The sequence below is a fragment of the Triticum aestivum genome, chromosome 7A (genome assembly GCF_018294505.1).
Source record: "Triticum aestivum cultivar Chinese Spring chromosome 7A, IWGSC CS RefSeq v2.1, whole genome shotgun sequence".
NCBI lineage: Eukaryota > Viridiplantae > Streptophyta > Magnoliopsida > Poales > Poaceae > Triticum > Triticum aestivum.
This window is the reverse complement of record NC_057812.1, coordinates 74,315,488-74,325,237: the sequence shown is the minus strand read 5'-3', so window position 1 is coordinate 74,325,237 and position 9,750 is coordinate 74,315,488.

Sequence of the window (9,750 nt, the reverse complement as noted above, 5' to 3'; positions counted from 1 at the left end):
GTGTGCCCCCCTCACGGGCGTCGCTGCCGCCGTGTCCCGAAGGAGCGAAATGGCTACATCGGGCCGACACGGAGGGAATCTTGGGGTGGGTTGGGCCGGGCCGGTGTTGGGGGTGTAGCTATGGGCTGGGCTATGACAACCAGGTGAAAAGGTCCACCGGTAAAACCCCGTCCGGTGAAAGTCAAAGGGCTAGGTCCAGCGGTCATCTGTGTCAGGGTTAGACGGGACGGGGTACTTGGGGGGGGGGTGGAGTAGCAATGCCGCCAGGTGTTGCAGTGGGCCCTCCTACGGTTGTGGAAGCGTGGTGGCAGCCGCAGGCACCCGACACGCGGCTCCGGGGCGTGCCCCCCCTCACGGGCGTCGCTGCCGCCGTGTCATGGAGGGGGGAAACGACCACATCGGGAAGACACAGAGGGAATCTTGGGGTGGGTTGGGCCGGGACGGTGTTGGAGGGTGTAGCTATGGGCAAGGCTATGACAACCAGGTGAAAAGGTCCATCGGTCAAACCCCATCCGGCGAAAGTCAAAGGGCTAGACCCGGCGGTCGTCTGTGTCAGGGTTAGACTGGACGGGGTACCTGGGGGGGGGGGGTAGCAATGCCGCGAGGTGTTGCGGTGGGCCCTCCTATGGTTGTGGAAGCGTGGTGGCAGGCGCAGGCACTCGGCACGTGGCTCCGGGGTGTGCCCCGCCGTGTCCCGGAGGGGGGAAACGGCCACGTCGGGCCGACATGGAGGGAATCTTTGGGTGGGTTGGGCCGGGACGGTGTTGGGGGGGTGTAGCTATAGGCTGGGCTATGGCAACCATGTAAAAAGGTCCACCGGTCAAACCCCGTCCAGCGAAAGTAAAAGGGCTAGACCCGGGGGTCGTTTGTGTCAGGGTTAGACAGGACGGGGTACCTCGGGGGGGGGGGGGGTAGCAATGCCGCCAGGTGTTGCGGTGGGCTCTCCTATGGTTGTGGAAGCGTGGTGGCAGGTGCAGGCACCCGACACACGGCTCCGGGGTGTGCCCCCCTCACGGGCATCGCTGCCGCCGTGTCCCGAAGGAGGGAAACGACCACGTCGGGCCGACACGAAGGGAATCTCGGGGTGGGTTGGGCAGGGACGGTGTTGGGGGGTGTAGCTATGGGCTGGGCTATGACAACCAGGTGAAAAGGTCCACCGGTCAAACCCCGTCCGGTGAAAGTCAAAGGGCTAGACCCAGCAGTCGTGTGTGTCGGGGTTAGACGGGACGGGGTACCTGGGGGGTAGCAATGCCGCCAGGTGTTGCGGTGGGCCCTCCTATGGTTGTGGAAGCGTGGTGGCAGGCGCAGGCACCCGACACGCGGCTCCGAGGTGTGCCGCCCCTCACGGGTGTCGCTGCCGCCGTGTCCCGGAGGGGGGAAATGGCCACGTCGGGCCGACGCGGAGGGAATATTGGGGTGGGTTGGGCCGAGACGGTGTTGGGGGGTGTAGCTATGGGCTAGGCTATGACAACCAGGTGAAAAGGTCGACTGGTCAAACCCCGTCCGGCGAAAGTCAACGGGCTAGACCCCGCGGTCGTTTGTGTCAAGGTTAGATGGGACGGGGTACCTAGGGGGGTAGCAATGCCGCTAGGTGTTGCAGTGGGCCCTCCTATAGCTGTCGAAGCATGGTGGCAGGTGCAGGCACCTGACGTGCGGCTCCGGGGTGTTCACCCCTCATGGGCATCGCTGCCGCCGTGTCCCGTAGGGGGGAACGGCCACGTCGGGCCGACATGTAGGGAATCTAGTGGTTGGTTGGGTCCATACCGTGTTTCGGGGTGTAGCTATGGGCTAGGCTATGACAATGACCCGTCGGGCGAAAGTCAAAGGGCTAGACCCGGTGGACTTCTATGTGAGGGTTAGACAGGACGGGGTACCTCGGGGGGGTGTAGCTATGCCGCCAGGTGTGGCGGTGGGCCATCCTACGGTTGCGGAAGCATGGTGGCAGGCGCAGGCACCCGGCACGCGGCTCCGGGGTGTGCCCCCCTCACGGGCGTCGCTGCCGTCGTGTCCCGGAGGGGGGAAACGGCCACGTCAGGCCGACACGGAGGGAATATTTGGGTGGGTTGGGCCGGGACGGTTGAGGGAGTCCTGGATTACGGGGTGTTCGGATAGCCGGACTATACCTTCGACCGGACTCCTGGACTATGAAGATACAAGATTGAAGACTTCGTCCCGTGTCCGGAAGGGACTTTCCTTGGCGTGGAAGGCAAGCTTGGCGATACGGATACGTAGATCTCCTACCATTGTAACCGACTCTGTGTAACCCTAACCCCCTCCGGTGTCTATATAAACCGGAGGATTTAGTCCGTAGAACAACACAACAATCATACCATAGGCTAGCTTCTAGGGTTTAGCCTCCTTGATCTCGTGGTAGATCTACTCTTGTACTACCCATATCATCAATATTAATCAAGCAGGACGTAGGGTTTTACCTCCATCAAGAGGGCCCGAACTTGGGTAAAACATCATGTCCCTTGTCTGCTGTTACCATCCGCCTAGACGCATAGTTCGGGACCCCCTACCCGAGATCCGCCAGTTTTGACACCGACATTGGTGCTTTCATTGAGAGTTCCTCTATGTTGTCGCCATCAGGAAGGATGCCTCATCCCGTCTTTAAAGACGGCACCGTTGCTAAGGGAGCTTTGGCTGTCGGCCAAACTCTCCGGCTAGGCGGCTTTCTTATGACCGCCTGTTCGGCTACTGCGCCGACGATGACCTCTCGGGTCATCAAAAGCAATCTTCATGTCAGCTCGGAACTCGCCGAGCAGTTAGATCCAATGGAGCTCTCCTCCATAAACGAGCTCTTGGATCGCATCGCTGCCCTGGGAGTCACTACAGATTACGGCCAGATTGGGCCTAAACTCGATCTGAGAGAGATTAACTCTCCCCAGATCACCCATCACGTTGCCGTGGTAGAAGGACAGTGCGCCGACCCTTCATCTATCTTAAGGACTAGTTACGTCCGGATTCCCGATCCCTCCAAGCCAGATATCCTCGGAGGGGAGGACATCACTCAAGACCTGAACTTAGAGTCAGGCGACGGGCTAGATTCATTGGACAACATCCAAGAATCCAAACTTTCGAGTTCGGAAACTCCTTGGTCTCTGAGTCTCAGATTGGGCGAGGCTTCGGATTTAATTCCACCCACCCACCCGAACATACGCGATCTATCCTAAATTAGGCAGAAGCCCGAAGAAACAGTACATCATTACTGGGCTAGATTCCTCCTGGTTATGAACAGGATCAAGGACTGCCGCGAGGAAGACACAATCTCATTCTTTTGCAATAATTGCACGGACAAGGGAATCCTCAACGCCATAAGTCGCCGTGATATTACACGCTTCGCTGACTTGGCGTCCATAGTACGAAAGTATTGTGCGATGGAAAGCGCCTGGAAAACCGAAACAAAATTTTGGGACAATCCGGCCCTGAATACAATCCCAGTCCGAAATAAAAGGGTGCATCTTCGCCAGACACCCGGTTTAAACAACAAAAAGAAAAAACCCTCTATAGGGCATGGAACCGTACTGGAAGGATGGCTTAATGGACCCTGTAAAATTCACAGTACATAGGGCGCCACACCAACTCACAGCCTTAGAGCATGTTGGATACTCCGGCAGGTAGCCAAAATTGGCGACGATCTTCTAATTTCGGAGGCCACAGAAAGCCACCCCAGGGATGCCAGTACGGTATTAACAGTCTTCGAGACTTTCGCATCAAATAATATGCAAAAAAGAACACTCCGCAGCCTTGCCGAAGTCTACCAAGTAGCAACAATAAACCCATGGAGTGACACGGCTATTACTTTTAACGCCAGTGATGAACCTAAATTCCGAACAGCCCGAGCACCAGCCGCATTGGTCCTCAGTCCAATAGTGGACGACTTTCGCCTTACCAAGGTACTCATGGATGGAGGCAGCGGATTGAACCTCATTTATGAGGAAACCCTTCACAAAATAGAAATAGACTGGAGCCGCATTGAGCGAAGCAGCACAACCTTTAGAGGAATAATCCCCAGTTGGGAAGCGCGCTGTACAGGAAAAATCACACTAGATGTGGTGTTCGGCACGCCGGATAATTACAGGTCTGAAGAGGTCACGTTCCAAGTGGCCCCGTTCAGTAGCGGATACCACGCTCTGCTAGGGCGGGAAGCGTTTACAATCTTCCAAGCAATACCCCATTACGGGTACATGAAGCTCAAGATGCCCGGGCCGAACGGAATCATCACTCTCGCTAGTGATGCGGACATAGCACTCCGCGCCGAAAATAAAACAGCCGCACTGGCCCTTGAGGCACTATCCGAAGCCCTAGCGGCTGAGGAGCTGACTGCGCTGCGCTCCACGGTAAATAGGGATGATGTGATACTCGACAAAAGATCCAAGTCCACCTCCTTTAAACCAGCGGACGAAATAGTCAAATTCCAGGTCCATCCAACGGACCCCAATAAAACAGCTTCCATCGGGGCACGATTAAACCCGGATGTAGACGCCGCACTGCGAGAGTTCCTACGTGAGAACTGGGACATTTTTGCCTGGCACCCTTCGGACATGCCAGGAATCCCACGCAGGCTGGCCGAACACAGCTTAAATATCCTAAAAGGATTCAAACCTGTCAAACAAGCTCTTCGGCATTTTTCCGAACCCAAGAGACAGGCCATGGGAGAGGAGCTAGCCAAGCTATTGGAGGCCGGATTCATCAGAGATATAAAACATCCGGACTGGCTAGCAAACCTGGTGATGGTACCAAAGAAGGACAAATCCTGGCGCCTGTGCGTTGATTTTAAAGACCTTAACAAGGCTTGCCCAAAGGATCCCTTCCCCCTCCCCCGCATCGATCAAATTATCGATGCTACTGCAGGACACAATTCATTGTGTTTCCTCGACGCATACTCCGGCTACCATCAAATCAAGATGGCAGAGTCAGACCAAGCCGCAATGGCATTCATCACACCATACGGCCTCGGGCTCAAAAACACCGGCGCAACATATCAGCGCATGATTCAGACATGTCTGGCAAACCAGATCGGCAAAACAGTGGAGGCATACCTAGACGACGTGGTCGTTAAAACAAGACATGTCAAATCTCTAGTAGACGACTTGAGGCTCACATTTGATAACCTCCAAACATATGACATCAAGCTCAACCCGGAAAAATGCGTCTTCGGCGTTCCAGCCGGAAAGCTCTTGGGCTTCATTGTATCCGGTAGAGGAATTGAAGCAAATCTAGCCAAGATCCGAGCTCTATCACAATTGGATACCCCAAAGGACCTCAAACAAATACAAAAATTAACCGGATGCGTAGCATCTCTAAGCCGCTTTATCTCCCGCTTGGGAGAAAAGGCACTACCCCTTTACCGCCTCCTTCGGCGCACCGAACACTTCGAGTGGACAGATGCAGCCATGGCCGGACTCGACGAAATAAAAGCCATATTGGCAACAAACCCGGTCCTGGCCGTGCCAAACATTGGTGAACCAATGCTATTATACATTGCAGCAACCCATCAGGTTGTGAGCGCAGTACTCGTCGTCGAACGAGAAACGGACGGACACAAATTCCCCCTTCAAAAGCCGGTCTATTATGTGTCCACTGTCCTCACTCTGTGCAAATCAAGGTACCCTCATTATCAAAAGATTGCGTACGCGGTATTCATGACATCCCGGAAGCTGCGACACTACGGTCCGGATTGCGAAATGGGCCATCGAGCTCCTCCCGTTCGACATAACTTATAAGCCACGGCGAGCTATCAAGTCGCAAGTTTTGGCTGACTTCATCGCAGAATGGACGGAGGCCGAACTCCCTAAAGAGTACGACACATATTCAAACTGGATCATGCACTCCAACGCCTCCAAAATGTTGGCTGGTCTAGGGGCTGGCGTCGTTCTGACGTCCCCCACAGAAGACACGGTTCAATACGTACTCCAGATTATGTACACAGACTCCAACAATGTAGCCGAATATGAGGCCCTTTTACATGGTCTCCGGATGGCAGTATCCATGGGCATTCAACGCCTGGAGGTACGCGGGGATTCGAACCTCGCGATATCCCAAATAAATGGAGACTTCGATGCCAAGGATCCAAAAATGGCAGCTTATCGCAACGCCGTCTTAAAAATGTCAGCTCGGTTCGAAGGGCTCGAATTTCACCATATAGCCCGGGAAAATAATCAGGCGGCGGATGTCCTGGCACGCATCAGCGTAAAACGCGATGCAATCCCCCCAACATCTTCTTGGAAAGGCTATTCAAGCCATCCGTAGTATGGGAAGGGGAACCCGCAAATAACAGCCCGGACCCAAGCGCACTGCCCGACACCAAACAATCTGACATAATTGGAGGCTCTGCCAATGAAATTACACCTTCAGCCCACGTAATAATGGTGGTCATCGCCTCGTGGACAGAGCCATTCCTAGCCTACCTTACTAGGCAGGAGCTCCCAAAGGACCAAAACAAGGCACGCTGCATAGTGCGGCGATCCAAAGCCTATAAAGTCCATGAGGGAGAGCTTTATAAGAAAAGCACTACCGGAGTCCTTCAAAGGTGCATCTCCGAAGAGGAAGGGTGGAACCTTCTGGCTGAAATTCATGCCGGACTCCGTGGTCATCACGCTGCAGCTCGGTCCCTTGTAAGCAAGGCTTTCCGTACAGGCTTTTATTGGCTGACGGCCCGGGCAGACGCTAAGGACTTAGTCCAACAATGCGTTGGGTGCCAGCTTTTTGCAAACCAAAGCCACATGCCACCCATCGCCCTCCAAAGTATCCCCATCACCTGGCCCTTCGCGGTCTGGGGGCTTGACATGGTTGGACCCCTTAAAGGCGGAACCCACAAGAAAAAATACTTACTGGTCATGGTGGACAAGTTGACCAAATGAATAGAAGCCAAGCCTGTTAAGACGGCCGAATCCGGACCGGTGATAGACTTTATATCCGGGGTCGTACACCGTTACGGCGTCCCCCACAGCATCATCACTGATAACGGCACGAACTTTACGGCTGATGAGGTAAAACTCTGGTGCAAAAACATGGGCATCAAGCTCGATTATGCTTCCGTCTATCACCCACAAACTAACGGTCAGGTCGAACGTGCAAATGGTCTTATCATGAGCGGCATCAAACCCAGATTAGTGCGGTCCCTTAAGGAATCTAATACACACTGGGTAGAGGAGCTAGACTCCATACTCTGGGGGCTGCGGACCACGCCGAACCATACCACCGGATACACACCATTCTTCATGGTGTACGGCGCAGAGGCAGTTTTGCCCTGCGACATAATTCATGACTCACCTCGAGTGCACATGTACGAAGAAAGAGAAGCCGAGCTCAATCGGCAGGACAGTTTGGACGCTTTGGAGGAGGAGCATGACGTGGCAAAAGCCCGTTCCGCATTCTATCAATAGCAAGCTTGAAGATATCAAGCAGAGAAGTACGGGCCAAAAATTACAACATTGGCGAATTAGTTCTACGCCTGCCGGACAAGAAAAAGGACAAACTCAAGCCCAAGTGGGAAGGTCCCTTCATAATCGACAAAGTCCTGACTGGTGGAGCGTACCGCCTGGGAGATGCATCGGATAACCGACTCAAGCCGAACCCATGGAACACAGCCCGTCTCCGAAGATTCTATGCCTAGCGCCGGACTCCGTGTTCGTCTCCTTCCTCTGTCCATTTTTTATACTTTATGTCTTACATTTCTCCCGTTCTACCCCTCCTATCTCTTATAGCCCTTAAAGGATCATCAAGTGACGCGCTATCCGCACTCATTAAAGCTGGGGGCTTCTTTAAACAGAAGCTTATTTATACGGGCTTCATGCCCAACACATGTGTCAAACTTCCGCATGTGCCTTTTATTCACCATTATATGCATCGATATGACTTAAGTTTTGGCCAAGCTGGGTTGCCTGGCTCCAGTGCTTAACCCTACGTTCCTGATTGTTCGGCTAGGCGGTAAAGGGAGCACCTCTACGATTGTTACTGCCGGGTCAGCCGGATGTGTACCTCAGACTAGGTGAAGCCGAAAGCTAGCATTCTTAAGGGAATATTCGGTCGGTGAACTAAAGATGATCTTTTTAATTATTTATTTATATGCCCCCAGATGTATTTTCGTCTCTTTTCGCAGTCCGGACATGCACTTTAGGGCATGCCTCCCAGGGAAAGGAACCCCTAGCGGAACTATTCTCCCTGGAAGATGTTTCTTACTAACCATGTAATATAACATAACTAGTTGGGCACTTGTCTGTTCAAGCACTAATGACCCCTACGCCTGGTCTCCATGCATACCCCGGTTCTTATATAACCGCAAGGGTATTCGGACACACTCCGGACTGTCAGGTCCCGAGGTCAAAGCGAAAAGGTCGACCATGACAAACGATCTACAATCCGGCTAGAAGGCATTACACATGTCAATTAAAATTACATAGTCATTATGACTGATTGTATTCCTCTTCAATACCATCTCACAGGCTGTCTAGCTTACAGTCCTGCTGGGAATACTTTGCGGCCAATTCTACTTGGCCGTATACTAAGCTTACTGGGATCTCCTTCCCATTAGGCCCCACAGGTCCGACCTCGGCCATGTGGTTTGGGTCAGCCCTCGTGTACCGCGTCTTCACCATGGCCCAGGCCTCCCTAGCGCCTTGACGGCAGGCCGATATCTTCCACAATCGGAAGCACCGCCGCGCTCCCTTCAGCTGCTCTGCAAGCTCTTCGAGTCCTTCAGGCATGGAGATTGATGGCCACAAGGCCTGGGCGACGCCCTGCATCACCTGCCGAACTCGCTCGTGCAGTTGTGAGAGCTTGGGAAGGAGGTCACCCGTAGAACCGGGCATCTCCTCAGCAGGATGACCTGTTAGCATACCTACAGACATTACTCTGTTAGTCGACTTCCTCGCCGAACCTTTTTTCAAAGGTTCGTTCAAGCACTTACTAAATATGCCGCGTCGAAGCTACTGGTTCTCCTTAACGGAGTCTGACAGGTGGGCACGAACATCTTTCAGTTCAACGCCCAGCTTGGTGTTGGCATCTTGGAGGTCATTCTTCTCCCGCCTCACCTTTGTCAGCACGCTCTCACCCGCCTTTAACTGGCGTAGGAGTTGTTGCTGTTCCGGATCTAATCCGGCGTCATCTGCAATTTTCTTTGTCAGATTTGCACACACGCCGCACTTCATAAAATACTTATCTTTTTGAAGCAGATGATTACCAGAGGGGGTCTCCTTGGCCTCCCCTGCCGCGGCCAGTGCGGCCTCATGTTTGGCTCGGCACTCTCCTAGCTCCTGGGACAGTTGGGTATTCTTTTCCGCAAGAACCTGCATTATAAATGATCCTTAAATCAGTTCTTCTAACTGTTTCAAGTCTCGGAGGCTACTGACATATATAACAATTAAATTTTCTCACCCGTATGTCTTTTACATATTGCTCCGTGGCTCTGGCTAGACCATCTTGAGCGGCACAGAGATACGCATCTCCTGAATTGAAGGCATCCAATGCCTCTCGGGAGAAACAAGCGTCGCGAAGAACTGTCCGGCGACGCCTGTGGTTCATGGCACTCTCCACCTCGGAATTGGTGGCGGACAGCCTGTCCACGTCCTCTGTCAGAGGAGCGTCCGGTGCGCGCCCCGTGTTCACCTCCGCCTCCGGACCAGGCTTTGGGGCCTGGCTGGTGGAGGCGCGATTAGCAGCCTCTCCGGATATAGTCCGGCGAGGTCTCTTTGTCCTGACAATAGCACGAGTGTTAATATGCCTTGAAGGGATAACGCTTGGAAT